This window comes from Ambystoma mexicanum, chromosome 6q, assembly GCF_040938575.1.
Source record: "Ambystoma mexicanum isolate Mex_15411 chromosome 6q, UKY_AmexF1_1, whole genome shotgun sequence".
Lineage (NCBI taxonomy): Eukaryota > Metazoa > Chordata > Amphibia > Caudata > Ambystomatidae > Ambystoma > Ambystoma mexicanum.
Window position 1 is genome coordinate 800,407,511 of NC_090937.1, and position 20,864 is coordinate 800,428,374.

Here is a 20,864-nt window from a genome sequence, read left to right on the forward strand (position 1 = left end):
TTCGCAGTCTCAAGGCATTGTTCAAAAGTGTCTTTTGTTCTCTATGCTCCTATTTACTATAGCACCCACTGCCATGCTATTACTGCTTCACGTTTAGACCTTTTTTTTTCCTTAGTGATCACATTTTCCAAAGCAGCTCCTCTTCTATCACCCTGGATTTCGGGCGCTGATATTACTGGTTCACGTTTAGACCTTTGTTTTGTCCTCAATGTTCACATTTTCCAAAGCAGCTCCTCTTCTTCCAGACCGGATTTCAAGCACTGATATTACGGATTCACGTTTAGACCTTTGTTTTGTCCTTGAGGGTCACATTTTCAAAAGAAGCTCCTCTTCTACTACCCCGGATTTCAAGCACTGATATTACTGGTTCACGTTTAGACCTTTATTTTGTCCTCAACGGTCACATTTTCCAAAACAGCTCCTCTTCTACTAACCAGGATTTCAAGCACTGATATTACGGGTTCACGTTTAGACCTTTGTTTTGTCTTCGAGGGTCACATTTTCCAAAGCAGCTCCTCTTCTACCACCCCGGATTTCAATAACTGATAATACTGGTTCACGTTTAGACCTTTGTTGTGTCCTCAATGGTCACATTTTCCAAAGCAGCTCCTCTTCTACTACCCCAGATTTCAAGCACTGTTATTACTGGTTCACGTTTAGACCTTTGTTTTGTCCTCAATGGTCACATTTTCCAAAGCAGCTCCTCTTCTATTACCCTGGATTTCGAGCACTGATATTACTGGTTCACGTTTAGACCTTTCTTTTATCCTCTGTGGTCACATTTTCGAAAGCAGCTCCTCTTCTGCCACCACAGATTTCAAGCACTGATAATACTGGTTCACGTTTAGACCTTTGTTTTGTCCTCTGAGGTCACATTTTCCAAGGCAGCTCCTCTTCTACCATCCAGGATTTCAAGCACTGATATTACTGGTTCACGTTTAGACCTTTGTTTTGTCCTCAATGGTCACATTTTCCAAAGCAGCTCCTCTTCTACTACCCCGGATTTCAAGCACTGATATTAGGGGTTCACGTTTAGACCTTTGTTGTGTCCTCAATGGTCACATTTTCCAAAACAGCTCCTCTTCTACTAACCCGGATTTCAAGCACTGATATTAGGGGTTCACGTTTAGACCTTTGTTTTGTCATTGAGGGTCACATTTTCCAAAGCAGCTCCTATTAGACCACAACGGATTTCAAGAACTGATAATACTGGTTCTCGTTTAGACCTTTGTTCTGTCCTCGGGGGTCACATTTTCCAAAGCAGCGCCTCCTTCTACCACCCCGGATTTCAAGCACTGATATTACTGGTTCACGTTTAGACCTTTGTTTTGTCCTCAATGGTCACATTTTCCAAAGCAGCTCCTCTTCTACTACCCCGGATTTCAAGCACTGATATTAGGGGTTCACATTTAGACCTTTGTTGTGTCCTCAATGGTCACATTTTCCAAAAAAGCTCCTCTTCTACTAACCCGGATTTCAAGCACTGATAATACTGGTTCACGTTTAGACCTTTGTTTTGTCCTCGGGGGTCACATTTTCCAAAGCAGCTCCTCCTTCTACCACCCCGGATTTCAAGCACTGATATTACTGGTTCACGTTTAGACCTTTGTTTTGTCCTCAATGGTCACATTTTCCAAAGCAGCTCCTCTTCTACTACCCCGGATTTCAAGCACTGATATTAGGGGTTCACGTTTAGACCTTTGTTGTGCCCTCAATGGTCACATTTTCCAAAACAGCTCCTCTTCTACTAACCCGGATTTCAAGCACTGCTATTAGGGGTTCACGTTTAGACCTTTGTTTTGTCATTGAGGGTCACATTTTCCAAAGCAGCTCCTCTTCGACCACCACGGATTTCAAGCACTGATAATACTGGTTCACGTTTAGACCTTTGTTTTGTCCTCGGGGGTCACATTTTCCAAAGCAGCTCCTCCTTCTACCACCCCGGATTTCAAGCACTGATATTACTGGTTCACGTTTAGACCTTTGTTTTGTCCTCAATGGTCACATTTTCCAAAGCAGCTCCTCTTCTACTACCTCGGATTTCAAGCACTGATATTACTGTTTGACGTTTAGACCTTTGTTTTGTCCTCAAGGGTCACATTTTCTATAGCAGCTCCTGACTATGCTCTCCAAAATAACGCTAGCAGTAAATAATACAATCTGGTGGGAACTAAAGTGGCTAATGGAGACGAAAAACTGTCCCCCACTTAATAAGTGGGTGGCGGATTGTAATGAAATTATAACAACATACAATGTAACAATTGAGTCAATTGGTCTGTTCCCTAGTAAATCAAAAAAGAGACTCTGGGAAATGGACTGGATCCATACCATTGAAGAAGTTTAGAAAAACCAGTGGGGTTATTCCAGCTGATTTGATTACATTTCTGAGTGCCTTTTAGCGCACTCAACTGCTGAGGTTAAGGTTAAACCTCCACCCAACTGGGGACATTTTGGGAGCTAGGGAAAAGGTGCAGAGGCAACAGAGGATTTGCAGACTCTGTAATAGGCAGGGGCACATTGAAACCTTGGGACACATGATACTGGAATGCCAGGTTTTAAATCACTGGTGCTTTTTCTATTTTAGACACCTTTTAGATGGCTTCAGGACATGATAGTGTGGAACCGTTTGGCAATACATCATGAATTCGAACGGCCATGACGGTTGGAGCCTTGCTGCACTGCTTTTTTTTAAGGAGGTTCTAACTCAAGGCCCTCACTCGATAACTACCGATGCACTAGTTCAGTGATGTGTACCATATGTTTAGCATTCTAACTTGACGGCGTAGTCTCACCTATTGAGACATGCTGTTATTTTGTATTTATTTTACTGTATTTTAGCTGTTTTTATATCATTGGCCATTTATTGTATTTTTCCTAACTGTGATTAATTAATTTGTATAATTGATTGATAACATGAATTGTTGATGTTGTTTTTATTACATTGTGTTTCTTCTTAAAAGGTTAAAGATTTAACCAGATAACAATAAAAAACAAAACAATAGCAGCCCCTTTCCTACCACTCTGGATATCAACCACTCTTATTACTGGTGTATGTTTAGACCTTTGTTTCGTCCTCTGTGGTCACATTTTCTAAAGCAGCTTCTCTTTTACCACCATGGATTTCAAGCACTAATATTACTGGTTCACGTTTAGACCATTTCTCCATGGTCACATTTTCGATAGCACCTCCTGTCACCCTGCACCCTGGAGTTGCAAGTACTGATATTGCTGGTTCACTTTTAGACCTTTGTGTTATCCTCAAATGTCACATTAACTATAGCAGCTCCTCTCCTACCACCCTGGAATTTCAAGCACTAATATTGCTGGTTCATGTTTAATGTTCTCTTGATCACCTCTGCTACATTCTTTGCATTGGTGTGCCCGTGTTTTTACGTATCACATCGTTTTTTGACTAGGTACACTGGCAAATCTATCGCAGAACATGTCCAATGCCTCCTGTAGAATTCAGCGCTGGAAGGTGGTATATTTATTCCCCTACAAAGAGTAATAAATTTATGATCTTCATTGGACCACCAGACAGGTTTTAATTATTTATTTATTACATTTGTAGAGCGCTCTAAACCTGTGTGCATCAAGGCACTGGTTGCAAGGTTAAACGAGAGAAGTTAGGTCCATATTGTCAGGTGACACAGAATTTACCCAGGAAGGTGCCCTGGCAAGGGAATAGTGTCTTGAGGTATTTGCGAAAGGACTAGCCCGATTGTTCAGATCGCAGTGCTAGTGCTAATGAGTTGCAGTTCTCTGCAGCGATGACCGGGAAACTCGTCCCGCCCGTTCTTGTAAGTCTGAATCTTGGTGTGATAAGATGGTGAATTAGAGGAACAAGTCGGTCTTTGAGTTTCTGAAAGAGGTGTATGGGGGCAGAGTTACAAAGGCATTTGTGGGTGATGGATAGCAATTTGAAGGTAATGCATTCATGTAATGGGAATCAGTGGACATTTCTTCTGGAAGCCAATATGTGCTCTCACCTAGTACGGCTCGCAGTGTGTTGTTCTGAATGATCTAGAGTTTGTTGATGTTGCATGTGGAGGTGCCTGCAAATAGGGCATTGAAGTAGTCCAGTCTGGAGCCAATAAGTGCATGGGAGATTGCGAGGCAGCTGTCGGTGGATAGGAACCGTCTACTGGCGTTAATTGGCTTCACTGTGTGTGCAACTGAGGATGCAATACCATTGACCTGTCATGTTAGAGACAAAGTGGCATCTAGGTGATCACCCAAGGTCTTTACGACGCTGGAGACTGGTATTTTATGCCATCAATGGAGAAGGCACAGTAAGCCTGGGCTTTCTTGTTGAATATGGCTTGAGAGCTGACCAGGAGAGTTTAAGTTATTTCATCATTGAGGCAGAGGAGATAAGAGCCCATTCAGGCTTGGGCAGTTTGGTACACTGTGTGAAGAGTTGCAGAGGCAGTGGAGTAGTTTCCAGTTAGAGGGAGGAGGATCTGTGTTTCATCTGCATAGTTAATGTAGGAGATGCACAGGTCCTCCAGGAGGTGAAATAAAGTTAAAATGGTGTAGAGGGTTGGGGATAAGGATGAGTCTTGGGGCACGACTGCATGTGACTGGAGACGGGGATGCAGATGCGTTTTACACAAGACTGTCATGGTTCTGTCGGCCAAGAATGAAGTGATCCAGGAAATAGCTTCAGACAAGAAGATAGCTGCCAAAGCAAGATGCTGACCCAGGAATTGGTGGTCAACAAGGTTGAAAGCTGCAGACAGGTCTAGCAGCAGTAGGAGTGCTGACTTGCCTGCATCTTTGATTTCATTCAGTTGTTTTTTTAGATCCAGAGATTCCATGCCATGGCCAGGGCGGAATCCAGATTTATGCAATCCTAGGATGCTGTTGGATTCAAGGCATTGCTGGATCTGGAGATATGCTGCATGAACCAGGATCTTTAGGAGGAAAGGGAGGGTGTAATCGGGCAGTAGTTGGTGGGGATGGAGGGGTCTATGTTATGTTTTTTGAGTAGCGGGAAACGTCAAGCTTCCTTCAGGTTGAAAGGCACTGAGCAGGTGAAAAAGGAGACGTTGATGAGAGTGGCGATGAATGGAGTGAGGGCACAATTGCAGTCCTTGATGACAGAGGTGGGGCACACATCCCCTTGGCAGCAGGAGGATGTGAGGCCTTTCATGATCAGGTGACCTCAGTTTCCGACACTGGGTTGAAATTAAATTGAGGTAGGTCTTGTGGAGTGTGTAGGTGAGTGGTGTTAAGGGCAAGCGGTCTCCCCCGCAACTCCTGTTTTAAAATACACAATACAAAAGTGTACAAAAAAACGTTTTGCACAAACAAAAACAGTTTTAAAAAAAATATAAAAACGCATATCTTGGGCTGTGGGCAGTGGTGCAGTGCTCCTGCCCGCACCTGCAGCCTCTGCCTTGCACATTGTTGCAGGATTGGAGTTGATAACTGGATATGGCCCTCTGGTCCAAGATGGCGTGTGGAGCGCAGTAGGTACTGTGCTCCACACGTGGCATAATGTGGGAGATACGCGTGCACTAAAATGCTGCTTCCAGAATCTAAGGTAGGGCACGCCTCGAAAATAAATACTATCTAGCTGCCCGCGCATGCCCTTCAACTGCCCCCACACAGCCATGTCTGCCAGCCAAGGTTACAATGATGACAGAGGGGCTTAATCCAGTCTGGGGGAGCCCATGTATGGCCACGATCCAGCCAGCAGGGGAATCTTTTCATCTGATTACAAAAGGTAAGAGGGTAAATGTAGTGGGTTGAATAGGGGTGCACCTAACAACACCTTTATCGCTGGTCCCTGTATTTTCAGCAATAATGGGATAAAAATAGTGTCTAGCATGTGCCATTCAGCTGAAGGTGCAGCGTGTGATATGTTGAGCAGTATGGGCATCATGTAATGTCAGCACATCATATCTTGTACCTAATAAATAAGACAGGAGCTGCATATTTGTGTGAGGGTTTAGGAAGAGTGTACTTGCTACCCCTCCTTATCACTCCCCTCCCCATCACCCCCTCACCCGAGAACAGAAATGGTTACAGGCTCCCTGATTTCTTCACTGACAGGTCATGCGATGCAGGATCCATCCCTTGTGTGAGGTTAAATGGTGGGATCCTTTACCTCATTCCACAGTCCATTTTTTATCATGTAGTTACACTATGAAGGAAGGGCTCATCTCAGAGGTAGGCAGTTTTCCCAAAAAGAGAGACCCATGACGTTGAAACACAAACAGGTGACCTTTTCCCACATTAGCTTTTATTATGAGTGTTTAAGTCTTGAAAGTACATTTTCATAGTCCACAGATCATCCTGGTATTTGTAGTCTTCCATTCAAGGTGAGGGGAATAATGCCAGAATTGTAAATGTTGTGCCTAGCATATTTCTATATGGGTTTATATATGTGTGTGAGTACTTTACTATGGTTTGTGTACTTTTCAAGTTCTCTTTATAAAACACAGTATTGTTGAAAGCCAAACGTGGGGGTGAGAAGGGTAAGGATGGGAGGACAAGTGTCATCAAAGCACGCGGCTCCTGTTTGGATTTTATTTTCCTTTTAATATTTCATTATAAATTGTTGAGTTTAACAGGTTTGCACCTTTTATAATTTGCCAGCATAGTTATCCTCTCTCAGGCTATTGCTCCAGTGTTGAATACCTTTTTTTGCAAGGCAAATACTAATTTGTCTTGTGCACTTTCTTCCAAAGGGAACGGTCAATTTAACTAAATGTGTATATTTCCCTTTAGATAGGCTCACTTACTAATGGGTGGCAGATTTAATTTTTGCTACATGACGGAGATTCTCACACTCAGTGACGCAAGGGAAATGTACCCATTCCCAGGTAGAAACAACACATTTCACAGCACATTTTGCAGCAGGAATCTAAAAAAAGCCATATGATTTAATCTCTCTGAGCTATCCAATTGAGACACAATATGCTGTAGAATCAATTGTGCAGTTAAAAACAAACTTTATTTATTTTTATTTATTGTATATTTATTAGGTGATTATACAGTAAGTCAATTCTGTTTCAAAGCACCCACAGGGCAACAGGGAGGGAACATGGGATTGGAATACAATGAATACAGTGGAAGATAAAGACAAACCTACTATGCTTTGTGTATATACAGAACATGCAAGTACAGCGAGAAGAGGGGAAGTGGGTGAACAGCAGATAAAGTGCATAGCAAGGTAAGTGCTATGAGGCCTGGGGCCGCATTGGGTAGAAAGTACAGGCCTGCAGGGTTGAGGCTGATGGATGCTGAGGCAAGTGATGAGAGGTAGGCAGAGGCTGGGGCGATAGGGTATGGGAAGCCAGATGCCTGAGGGATGCATTAGGGCCCTGGCCACCAATCATGGCAACAGTGAGATTAGCAGAGGAGGGACAAAGGGAAGGAGGAGGTAAAGAGAAAAGTCTTGAGGAGCATCTGAAATTTGAGGAAGTTCTTCTCAAGACAGAGAGGGAGTGTGAGGTTGTGCCATAAGAGGGAGCCAACTGGAGGAAGTGATCGGCCACCGGCCCTCTGTTTAGTGAAACACTTTACACACAGAGGGTTTGTGCCAGAGGACTGCAGAGGTCTAGAGGGAGAGTATTTAGTAAGACAAAGTGGCAGATATCATGGTTCCAGGCCCCAGATGGCCTTGTGGATGATGCAGAGGGATTTAAATTCAATCCATGCCGAAACAGGGAGCCAGTGAAGAGTTTTTAGGGCAGGAGAGATGCGGTCCCTGGGATTGAGGCCAATGATAAGTCTTGCTGCCCCATTCTGGATCAGGGGAGTTGCTAGGTCTGGAAAAGACCCAGGGCTACACTGATGTCAGAACTGTTGGGACTGGGGGCTAGCTAGTCTTTTGGCTGAAGCTCCTGAGATTCTATACGGGGCTACAACCAAAAGACCAAAAGGCCCCTGTTCTGGATTAGCTGGAGGTGTCGTAAAGTGGAAGAAGGAAGATTCAGGAGAAGGCTGTTGCAATAGTCAAGCCTGCAGAGAACCAGGGCTCGGGTAATATTGAGCTTCTGGGGGAAAATGAGAAAAGGGAGAATTCCTTTAAGAAGAAAGAGTTGAAAGTGGGACTTCTTGGCAATGTCCTGAGTGTGAGGGAGGAAGCACAGAGAGGAGTTGAAGACGATTCCAAGGTTTCCGGCTTCAGAAGAAGGATCAGGGGGAGAGCCCATAGAGGATGGCCAGAGTGAAGGGAAAAAAGAGGGAGCAGGGGTCCCAATGGGAATGATCTCAGTCTTGCTGGCATTGGGGCAGAGATCATTGGAAGTATACCAGGACGGGGTGGCAGATAGACAGTCAGAGATGATGGAAGATGAAAGAGGGTCAGTAGGGAGTTTGAAAAAGAGTTGTGTGTCATCTGCGTAGCACTAGAAGTTGTCAGAGAAGGTGGAAATGAGGAGTGCTAGCTGAGCAAGGTAAGTGTTGAAGAGCCAGGGGAGAGGTTTGAGCCCTGGGGGCCACCATAGGTGGTGAAGGAAGTCAGTGAGGAGAAGGTGCCCAAAATGACTTTGGAAAAACAGTCAGTTAGGAAGGAGGTAAGCCAGTCCAGTGCCTGCTCCGAGATACCAAGGGTGTCATAGAGTTGTTTTATGAGGATGGAATCGTTAACCATATCAAAGGAAGAGGAGAGATCGAGTAAGATGAGGACAGCTGGAGAGTTAGAGTCCAGAGATGAGAGCAGTTCTTCACAGGTGTTCAGAAGCGAAGTTTCCATGCCTATGGATGCTTGGAACCCAGGTTGATGGTCGTGGAGACCATCAACAAGTTCAGTGTGTGAGGTACATTGTGGAAAGACCAGCATCTTCAGCCGTTTCCCAAGGAAGGGATGATAGAAATAGGGTGGTAGTTGGCTGGATAGGTGGGGGTGCACAGCACGATTCCTTTAAAAAAATATATAGTACTACTATTATCAGTGTTACTAGTGTAGCATGGCATAGCCCTGCTGCTTCTAAGCACTGTAATAATACGTGTTATGTTAATAAGAAATGTAACCCCCACAGCCAACACATTACCAAATGCTGTGGTATGCACATTTAAGGATAAATAGCTGGTAGAATAATATGTGGATTAAGTGCTAACTGCCACCAGCCAGGGAAGAGATAAATGATGCCTCAACAACTGCCCGCTGATAAGTATTAAGAGGTCTCTCACCTCTCTGTATACAATGTCATTGGAGGGAAGAAGACCTGAAGAAAGATTTAATTACTTTATTTTACTGACATCTACAATGGTGCCCAAAGGTTTGGCATAGCTGACTAGTGTTGGCAAGATCCCATTTTTAGCTAACTCAGAGCACTATGGTGATGTGGGATATAACTTATATCATATTACAGTGATATCATAACCATATTTTTTTTAGTGTACTGAGGAACAATGCTATGTGATGCCACTTCCTGATTTGTCAATGGGTGAAAGGTTGGGTGACATCACTTCTCATGATGTCACTTGGGGGTGGGGCCAAATGACATAAATTCCTGTGGTGTCATCAGAGGTCAAGGGTCATGTGATGTCACTTCCAGTACCCCAGGCATTTTGGTGAAATGACGTCCCTGGTTGATGCTGAGGGCCTTTTTTCTGTTGGAAATTTGTATGGAGAGTGATGATTTTATCCAGGAGAGCATTTTGGATGTTTGTACACCAGGTAAAGTCTTTGGTGCTGTTGGTGGGAGGCGGGAGGGGAGATTCCAGCTCATTTAAGATCATGAGGAGCTCACAGGTGATAGATATGGCATTGATATTCTCATGTTGTACGTGATGCATTTTGCTTGCAATATGGCCTGTTCATGTTCATGTTCATTTGCCTTGTAGGTGAAGCTGGCTTAGTTGGATTTAGATGGGGGTTTCCTCCATGTAGCTTCAGCCTTGTGTTTTTTTTAGCAGAGGGTACGGATGTCAGGGGTCTACCACGCATTAAGGTTTGTGGCACGTTTAGGCTTGTGTTGGGCCAGGGGTGCAATGGTGTCGACTGAGTGATGGCTTTGTTGTAAATGTCGACCAGGAAGGCAGGATTGGAATGTTGGGACTCTGTAGGTTGCAGTTCAACCGGTAGTGACAGGATGCGGTCTTTAGCTAAGTTGCGAGAGCTTGGGTTAACGTGGGGAGTAAGAGCATGGCAGACATTGGAATAGGGATGGATGTGGGGATGGTGAATGAGATGATATTGTGATCAGTCCAGGGGCATAGCATATTAGAGATAACAGAGACATGGCAGTTGTGATGGTCTGCTAGCCAGTCCAAAATGCATCCTTTGGTATGTGTAGGACTCAATATGCGTTGTGTGAAATCAAGTGCATTAAGTGAGCAAGCTAAGGACTTGGAGTTACTGTCATCAATGCCATTGAAGTCTAGATTAAGGTCGCCAAGGAGTAGGGTCTTGGATGTGGGCTTCATGTTAGTAGAAAGGTCATGCAAGAGGTCCTCTTGAAAGGATAGCAGTGGGCCTGATTTGCAGTAGACCATGATGGTAGACGTCTGGGATAGGCAGAGTTTGGTGGAGAGTAGGTTGCCATTAGGTAGGTTAGAGGTGCAGATTTCTCTGATAGGGAGTGACTCCCTTACGATTAGTGCTACCCTCACCTCTGGAGTCCTGTCTATCTTTGAGGAGCATGACATATCCTGGTGGGACGGCAATGGAAAGAGATGGCGGCGTGTAGCCAGGTGTATTGCTATATGGCTAGGAGGTCAAAATTGTTGGCCATGATAAGGTCTAGAATGTCCAATTGGTGGGTTGGATGGACCCGGTGCCACTAAAGCACCATTAAGTGAAGTGGCTGCAGTATTTGTTAGGCAATTGTTGCTGTTAGGTAGCATGTGGCTGATTGTGCCATCCTGGGGCTGTAGTGGGGGCATAATAACTGGCATCTGGCTAGGGAGGTTGCTCAGAGAATGTGATGCAGAGACCATGATAGATGGCATAGTGCTGGAGGAGTAGTTCTGTTGTGGACCAGGCAAGTTAGGCTGGCTAGATGTGTCAAGTGTGGTCAATGTATGGCTAGATGTGCAGTCCAAGGTGTAGTTATGTAGCCCGTGACTGTGGTTGTGTGTGTGCTGGAGCCTGATGTCAGAGAATGAAGGAGCATAGTAGTGCAATGGCACTGCCCCTGAGCTATCCTTCCTCCCCTGTGATTAGGGAAGTAAAGGGAGCCAGTGCGTGTTGTCAGGTGGGCCAGTCTGGAAGGCCCAAGGCAAGGCTCAATGTTGAACCACATATCAAGTGGGTCTGGGTTTCTTTGGCAAGCCTGGTGGGTGAGGGGTAGACACTGGGGAAATGCTAGAACAATGCAGGAGAAAGGGGGTGGGCTGGACAAGGAATGGTGTGGAAGGTGTTTGGGCAGAAAGCGTGTTGCCATATAGCCAAAGGCGAGAATGTCTTGAGGGCGGCCTTTGAGGCCCAGACAGGCCCAGACAGCGGACACGTCCCATTGAGGCGGCCCTTTGAGGGTGGCCGGCTTTGGCGGCCGGTTCCCTGGGTACGCATCCATAAGGTGCTCGCCTGACCAATCTGCCAATTGTGGAGGCGGGACACCAGATGCCCCAGACCCAGGAAATACAGTTGGGGCAGCAGTGGCCATATTGAAAGGGAGCCGACGTTCTGGCAATAATGTAATAGGCCCAGCAGGGCTTACCTTCTGCAGGCCATCATCCGTGGCCAGGTGCTGCAAGGTCGTTTTGCATATTTAGTTCATTATTATTACTTTCATATCTAGTTCAGAATTTGCAGCAGTCAAACTAATTAGTATTGTCCTGCATTGTTGATTTCTGTACTATTAAACTCAGAGTGCCACCCAGATGTGATGAAGGTAATTGACCAGCTCTGCTTGTAACACAACTAATTGGCAAATGGGAGCAGTCCAGATGAAATAGATGCTAGAATAAATAGAACACACCATTACAAACTTGCTTCATTGCCATGAATGGGAAAGGCTCCCGAAGATTTGGGGCAGTCAGGTTTGACTGGCAGCAGGATCTGATACCCACACAACACCTCCAACAAGCCTATCTCACGTTCGAAAGAGTGTGACAACACAGAAATGTTATTATATTGCACTGAACATCTGGGATCTCGGAGGTGTTGAAAAGTAAATGCGGGCAGGATTAATGTTTAGCTATGTCTACAGTCTAACATTGTGCAGGTCTAGTGGTTGTACTAAGTACCATGTTAGAGTGTGTTTGTATTTCCATTGTTCCCTGATCCGTCATTGCTAATGTTGGGGATGGACTCAGTATTTGTGGTCATGTCAGATACCTCTCACTAGCAAAGCTATCAAAATATTTTCTTATGGAGAGATGAAGGAACACACTTAATTTCTTTGTCATTGCCTTCTTCACTGTAAAAACCATACTGGAAGGCTTGGAAGATACACAAGTCTGAGCGATTTAAATAAAGGCCTTAAAATGTTTCTCTTTTTTGTTCTCTCTCTCTCGCTCTTATTCGGATGCTCATTTCATGTCCCAATGTAGGGAAAAGGTTCACGTTGCGCACGTCATATTAGAACAATGGTGTGGCTAGGTTATACGCGTTGTTGCAATTTAACATGTGTTCAGTGTTTAGTTTGGATACATTTTAGATTTGCATCATGTAGCAACATGATAGAAGTCGTGGGGACACAATGTAATTGTGTAATGTATAACGTGTAGTGCTTAGAGTGGGTAACACAGAGCATTACGCATGCGAGAAATAGTCTGCATGGGGAAAGCCACTGTGAGGTGTGCCGTAGCCCTGAACAATGTACACTTGGGGGTCGATAATGGTTTATATGGGAGACATGTTCTGGGATAGCAGGGGAATATGGGGTTTGTTGCGAGTACATGGACATATCGCAGATCATCGTTCCCCCATAGCTGGGTTTTGTGTATACTGTGGAGAGTTTGGTTTGTGGAGGTGATCTTTGCATGGTCTGAAGGGTTGAATGACCAGGTCAACGAAGGAGGAATGAAGCAAACCACATTTGGGCAGCTGATGATAGCATCAAATGGTTACCTGAGGAGAAGATTAAATGAAGTGCGATAAGTGCCTTTGGGTCGTGTTTTTTTTTACGATTAGATGGGTTTCTGGAAATGGGGAACACATTTTCCTGGGAGCACAGAGTCTTGTTGTTAAATCCGGCCAAATGGTGAGTCGAATTGGGGTTAGTTAATAAAACACATGGAAGGTGTGCTGTGGGCCAGGTTTGCCGGTGTTTTATGGGTTTTGTTTGGGCTCATAGGGAGATAAGCAGGATTTGTGCTGGAAGCTGTATGTTCTGAGACGGTAGTCGCGATTACGGTAAAGCTAAGGAATAAAGAAGGAGTAAACATGGGATGCCAGCGCGTTTGGGACGATAATATGTTTATTGATTGATTGATCAAAAAACATGGTTGTTTGTTTCTCTCCATCCTCTTGTTTAAAGTGTTGTTGTAGAGCACTGTTAAGTGTTCAATCAACCAGGGGGCATAACCAATACCTTCCACCAATTTACAATGCAACTGTTCCCAAAACCTGCAACACAAGGAACATCTAGAGGACACACTGTTATAGTTATGTTGCCACTGCCTACACTATGCACCACCACCCTACAAACAATGACATGATCCCCCAAAATAGCGACAAAAACAAGTGTAAGAAAAATGCACTGCTCTCTGGAAGGCATGATACGTGAAAGCACTTCATAAAAAACGCTTTATGCAAGTTCCCATTACTTGACAATTTCATTCAGCCCAAACCTATTTGCAATGTGCTTACAACAAAGTATTTATATTCTTTTTTGGGAATTTGCACAATTGAAACCCACAAAAATCTTTCTTTTACTGTTTGTATTTAATATAATTGTACTCAGCCAATTGTAAATCATATATATAGCAACATGAAACATAATATACTACACATAAAGGAACATCTGATTGTATGACCATCCATACCAGTAAAAATGTGTTATGCAAATAAATGCATTGTACATTCAGTTATTCGTCTCATTCATCATCGTGCTATTACATAATGCTTTTTCATGCAAACTAAACATATTTCCTAGTCACTCAAGTAGCCTTCATACCTCAAAAGCATAATGTGAGGGGGCATATCAGAAGTCTGAATTATATAATGTGCTTTAAAACAGCTTCAAACAATTGCTCTCAACTATACCATAAGAGCAAAGTTGGTGTGACAAGAATTCCACTTACTCAAAGAGGTCTCTTTAAACACTTTGCTATCTTTCACAAGAATTAGCTATATCACATGCTTTTTTTCTCAACCAATTCAAGCAAAAAGATAAGATGAGGCACGAGGGCTTAGAATCCATAATAAAACTCCAATTAAAACGTAACGTATAGCTCTGAAGTTATGAAATGTTGACACGCTGCCCACTTTGTAGTAAGCTTTTGAGCAAGAGTGCCTGGTTTCTGGTGTCATTAGCAGAAGATTAAAACTGAATTCCGACATCTTGAACTTTTAATGGACCTGAAATGGGCAGTATGTGCTCTGCTGAATATCCAATATAAAAGATATAACCATTTAGGACAAAGTTTCTATTTCTTAACCACAACAAAATCATAGTAGTCATGTCTTCCTCGATAATAACAATTCATAACCCAAACGCTGTTCCTTCCATTTTCTGGCTTTCCATTATTTAAGTGGGTCTTTAAATGGATGCCAGGGCACTACAGTTAACTTTGTTTTTCAATACTGAGAATCACAAGCAGTACAATGCAAAATATATCTTGTAAGGCATCTTATAATTGTATCCAAATATACTAAAAGCAAAATACATGTTATGTTAATTAGATTTTGTACTTTCATCAATACCACTAGTTTGGAGCATTTGCACTAGCCATTAGCTAGTGATATTTGCATCTTGGCGAGTAAGAAATGTTGTGCTGTGTATATGTCTAGAATTGAGGTGAGTTACTTTTTATGGCTGGCTAGTACCTTGCAACTTAAATGTGTGCCCGTTGATTCCGCTGCAGTGTTCTTTCAGCACCAGGACATATCCAGAACACAACATGTTGCGCCTCCACCAGAGATAAATGGCCAATGGCCTGTTAGAGACAAGGAAGAGGAAAAATGTAGAAAGGAGTCTAGAAGTAGGAGTAGGAGGGTTGTGGCAGAGGGTGCATGATTGAGAACGTAGGGATGGGAGGTTAATCATTACCAGTCGACCAGATGGAATGCCAATCTGAAAGAACGAGAAAGGGCATCTTAGCTTAATTAGTGTTTTACCATGATGGCACTTTCCAGAACATTGTGGGCGGTACTGGGATAAGTCAGAGCTAGGTTTTATGGTGGACTCCAGATGTGCTAATTTTTGCTTTTGAAGTGTGGAGACCTGATTTCCAGGTAACATTTTAGACGTCCCTTGCCAATGAGCAGGGAGATAGTCGTTAGCTGCCAATCTAACTATCTGAAGTGAGAGCGCTAAGAATTGGTTGAGTAAAAGGGAAATGCGGTGGCCACAAAGAGATCAAGGAATTGGAGAGGAAGGGTTGAAATAGCTCTTACAGAGGCAGGCATTAAGGGCCTCTCTGTGGGCCCAACCACAGTAACACAAGGTGTGGGTGAGTTGAGGTGTATGGTGGAAGCTATCTCCATAACGTGAGCAGGACCTGTCTATCAGATTAGGAGGAGTATGTGAAATCCCTTAGCATGAGTGGGTCTGGTACCGCAGAAGGGATTATTGAAACACATTTCTTAGGCTAGGGCTCCTAACCCCATTCCAGTCCAGGGGTTCACAGTGCATGCCTTTGAGTGTGTTGCGCCATGAAACCTGAAAGAATGTGAGACAACCTGTACCTATAGATAAAAGAGCAACACATTTACACAGGTAACATGAAACAAATGTGTTGAAAACCTCTATGGGTAGACAACAGAGCAGCAAAGGATGGAAAATTGATGGGAATGCACAATGGGAAGAAGTACATGTACACAGTAAAACAATTGATCATATTCATACACCAGGGCCAATTGAAGAGCAAATCGTAGAAAGCAGTACTAAAAACAAAGTACTTTGGCTATAGTGCCAACTTTACAAGTCTGCTTCAATACTCTAATACAAAGGGCACATCATTGATCAAATGTGGTATACATTGATAATAAACTGAAACTTATTTTGTTGCATGTTACTTTTTGAAGTAACTATTGTGAATGGTCAGAAATGAGAGGCAGACATAGGGCCTCATTACACGGATGGCGCTAAGGGATTACCGGCACCGGTAAGGGCACCGGTGCCGGTAATCCCTTAGCGCCATACTACGAGGTCCCTTAGCGGGTCCCGTCCTTAACGTTTGGCTAGACCACACATTAAGGAAGGGACCCGCTGAGGGACTTCAGGGCAAATAACGGTACCGCTAATAGCAGTACCGTTATTTGCCCCTTCCCCATTGAGCCCTATGAGGGTCAAATGGGAATGGGGAAGGGCCTTGGTTAATGGGGAATTACCGCCCCGCCAACCTTGGAATGGGGCGGTAATTCCCCCACTCACCAAGGCGGACTCAGTAAAATACCGGCGGCAACCATGGCGCTAATAGCGCCATGGTTATCGCCGTCTGCGTAATGAGGCACACAAAGTGGTAATGTTCTCAAATTTAGCCATTTTATTAACAGAAAGGGGTTTGGATAAAGGCCTAACTTTCCCTATCCTTCTGATGAAACTAACACTAAAACAGGCTGACCTTGTATCCAAACTAAATCTGACCCTCACACTAGCATTCACAAGCAAAAGGTGCAAGGTAAATGTTTCAAAGTTAAACTCAACAGAAATGTGAAAAAAAACTCAAACATATAACTTCAACCAAAGCAGTTTTTGTGTCCAGGGGTTGGTTCCCTTCCACTGGATTATCCCAGGGAAACTGTTTACTGAGTTCTGTTTTCAAGTCCAGTCTCTTAAAGGCAATACAAATGTCTTTTTTACCTAATACCTTCCTCAGGATGGCAAAACAAATATTCCTTCCACAACACTGGTTGGAATATAACGAAGAGGAAGTCTCTCCTAGTCTTTCAGAATGGCAAAAAAATGCCTTCTACACAACAATGTTTGGGATACAACTGAGGAACGTCTTTCCTACTATTCGAGATTGTTAAACAAATGTCTTTTCTCCAGTAGTGACGCAAGTATGGCAAAAGGCAAGTCTTTTAAAAGTATCTGGTTGACAAAATGTTCAATTGAATCAACTTAATATGACCAGGCCTCTCTTTAACACACCAGTTAAAAGTGAGTTTCCAGGTACACTGACACAAATCCCCGGGTGTACTCTCCTGCCAGGTATCTCATTCCAAAAGGTTCAGTACCTGATACTCTTTTCAGGCCTCTCTGCAACATTCACCTTCTCCTTAGGTATCACACAATTGTACTTCTTCAATAGCACAACTTTGTTGACTTTAGCTGTTACTTGTACCAATTTTTGTCACACTGACATCCCATATATGAGGGTTTGTTCAAGCTCTTTCTGTCAACCCTTCTTTCAACCTCTCTTGGTTATTGCCAATGCCTGTTCCAGGTTTCCCCCAAATGACATCTCATGTCAGGGGAATTTAACAACTCTTGGCTCTTTGTTTCTCTCACAGTGTGTTTTGGCTTATGCCAATCCTGGTTCCAAGTTTTCCCCAGCTGACATCTCTTGTCATGAGAATTGTACCAAGTTTTCCTTCCTCATTTTAGTTTTATTTGGTCTGTATTCAAAAATGCTTTCCAAACACTCTTTAACGTGGTTACACATCCCGGGGCCCTTATGCATCTAGGCTGACTCACTAGTTCACCATGCAACTGCTGCAAAGAGCTTGCACGGGGCCAGCTTCACCTTCTTGGCAGAGTCTCGCTTGGTTCCCGTGTCATATTCAGAGTCCTTCGCCACCAGAACCAGTGCAGCACTGCAGGACCACGTCTCGCTGGGCCCCACTGCACATCGTTTACCTCAGCTTCACCAGAGATCCTCTTCTCCAGTGCCGAACGCCGCCAATCTGCTACTGGCAGATGTGTCCTCTTCTCCCCATGGCTCTTCTCCATGGGATTGCCTCTGCCACCGGTCTGGCTTCCCACTCCATGCACTCTGCAGCCCTTCTCCTCTCGCCTCCTTCATTCCTCCAGCTTCAGTTGATCCTTGGGTTTACAGTACCCGTGAAGCTGGCTAGGTTTGTGATAACTAGACTGCACATTACTCTTAGTGTAACATTTCCACTACATGGACTTCTTGCTCCTCTTCCTTTTTGGAGTAGCTGCAACTTTTTGGGACTTGGGGTCCAAGGAAGTTTTAACTGATTCTAAGTTACATTGTTGAATACAATCACCATAAACATTGGATGTTTCATATGTTCTACTTTTACCATGTACACATGAACACTGAATAGGGCTTTGTTTCAACAAAGTGGCTTTACAGGTTTTGCAATTAGATGGTTCTGAATAATGACAGCAGGGCATTAAGAACTCTGGAATTAAGGGATCTTCCTCACAAGAAAGAGAAGCATACCGCTTCTCTCCTGTTGGAGTCACCACTCTCCCCTGATAGCCATGCACTCCCATGTGATCTACCCTTACAATAGCACCCCCAGGGTCGGCGTCAGGTAGAGGCTGCCTTTTCCTTCATCACACTAGTCATTACACGGAATTCCGTTCAGGTAAGCATTTATGGAAGAGCGACATTGGAATCCACTTGGGAGAGCAAACAAGCAAGAAAAACATCAACTGTTCGCGCACACACAAATACAGCAGCACTGATGCATTTCTCAACCTCATAGAAAGTAGATATACCAAATCTGAACACCCTAGTGGTGTTTCTGGGAAGCTGATTGGTCAATCTGCAGGCTATATGCACTGATATAGCCCGCAGATTGATTACAGCCGCAAATCGGGTGTTTACAAAGCAAGCAGCTTCAACGTTGTATTCTGCAACGTTGAAGCTGCTTGCTTTGGTGCATATGAAAGTGTTCATATACACCCGCGATGCATATGAACACTTTCATGCACACCAAAGTAAGCAGCTTCAACGTTGCAGAATACAACGTGGAAGCTGCTTGCGTTGGTGTATATGAAGGTGTTCATATACACCACTGTATATGAACACTTTCAAATACAACAAAGCAAGCAGCTTCAACGTTGTATTCTGCAACGTTGAAGCTGCTTGCTTTGGTGTATATGAAAGTGTTCATAGTGTTCATATACACCCGTGGTATATATGAACACTTTCATACACACCAAAGTAAGCAGCTTCAACGTTGCAGTATACAACGTGGAAGCTGCTTCCTTTGGTGTACATGAAGGTGTTCATATACACCAAATGGGTGTATATGAACACTTTCACATACATCCAAGTAAGCAGCTTCAACGTTGTGTCTGCAACGTTGAAGCTGCTTACTTTGGTCTATATGAATGTGTTCATATACACCCATGTTCTCAGCAGCATTTTTGTAAAATAACGAATATGTCGTTATTTTACAAAAATGCTGCTGAGATTTCAGGATTGCGCCCGTTATGACAAACAGGCGCAATCCTGAAGGTTCACTGTTGTGCACTACAAGGATGCCCAGGCCCACTTGGAAATACTGGTGGATCTGGGCGTACTGATTTGGCGCAGTGAATCCTGTTTTTTAGCACATTCACTGCGCCAAGTTCAGAATCGGGCCCTGAGGGTGTTCTAATAGCTTTATAGACCAGCAGCTCGGGCCGTACGTTATGGTCCCTAATACATCGTAAAAGGACCTTGCTTCGCTCGGGCCATTAACTCGGTCTTCAGGACCCATAACGCCTGGTACGGCCCTCGCTGCAGGTCTATAAAGCTATACTAACACTACCAGAATACGCCTGGCATTTTGTGTAATTCTGAGGTTGTAGCCCATGATAGATGGAAGTCAATCAACCTTGGAAGTCCACTGTAAAAAAAGAGGTACGCCCAGTGAGGTGACCCTACAAAATGGGCAGATATCAACACAACAGGGCAAACCTTTTACAAATAGATATAACAGCAAAGTAACAAGGCAATCAGTCAATAGACACAGTGTGCAAAGGATAACAATAACAGCTTTCCCAGTGATAAATGCTACACTATAAAGTTAAACAAAAAATCAAAGAGTTAATGAGCGCGTTATGGAACAATCCAGAGTGAAGTGGCACTTCAAATATAGGGATATTTAAAACAATTCCTTAGTTCATTCAATTTATTGTACTACAACTATTCCTAATAACTTGTTTTTAATTGTTCCATAAAATGGTGAGAATGAAAACCAAGCTCACTCATCAAGCAATTCACTTATTTTACTGCAAAGCGAAAACAACATGTATCTAGAAAAGTCAGTCAGTTCAATTTTATTTCGATATAAAAATACCATAAAAACAAGCATCACAAAAGTCAATGTTAAAATAGCTCTGCTGAAATTAAGAAACCATATTAAAACAATGTATACATATAAAAGTTCATAAATAGCAGCATTATCACGTCATAGCATCCATAAATAAGGCACATAGAATACATATCCATAAAATAATTAATAAAAAGCTAGTCAATGTAAAACTATTCTCACGACAGCAGCATGACCATAACAAGACATCAATGATTAAAAACACATACAATACCTAATCATAAAATAGCAAGTAAAAAACCTGGCACAAGTACCATATTTCAAAACTCTATGCATCAATTTGAATACAGAACTAGGCTAGGATGAGAGATTGAGTTGATCTGGTCAGGGCTTTATTCAAGACCCAGCAATAATGTTTTCAGCACGTGTATGCCCTTCTGCTAATCCTAATTTGTGGCCATTACCTGCCTGGCTTGTTCTGCCTTATGCGCCATGCTCATACCAAATATTTAGAGGTGGAAAAAACAAGCAACACATCATTAGCACTACCGCAGAGAATCATTGGGCCTCATTACGACAGTTGCGGTAAGGCAACAACGGCGCCGGTAGTGCT

General features: G+C 43.5%; 1 protein-coding gene across 1 annotated transcript in view; it reads right to left on the reverse strand.

Moving 5' to 3' along the window:
- Positions 1-20,864, reverse strand: part of PDGFC (platelet derived growth factor C) — a 961,985-nt gene that overhangs the window by 138,795 nt on the left and 802,326 nt on the right. The window lies entirely within an intron of this gene.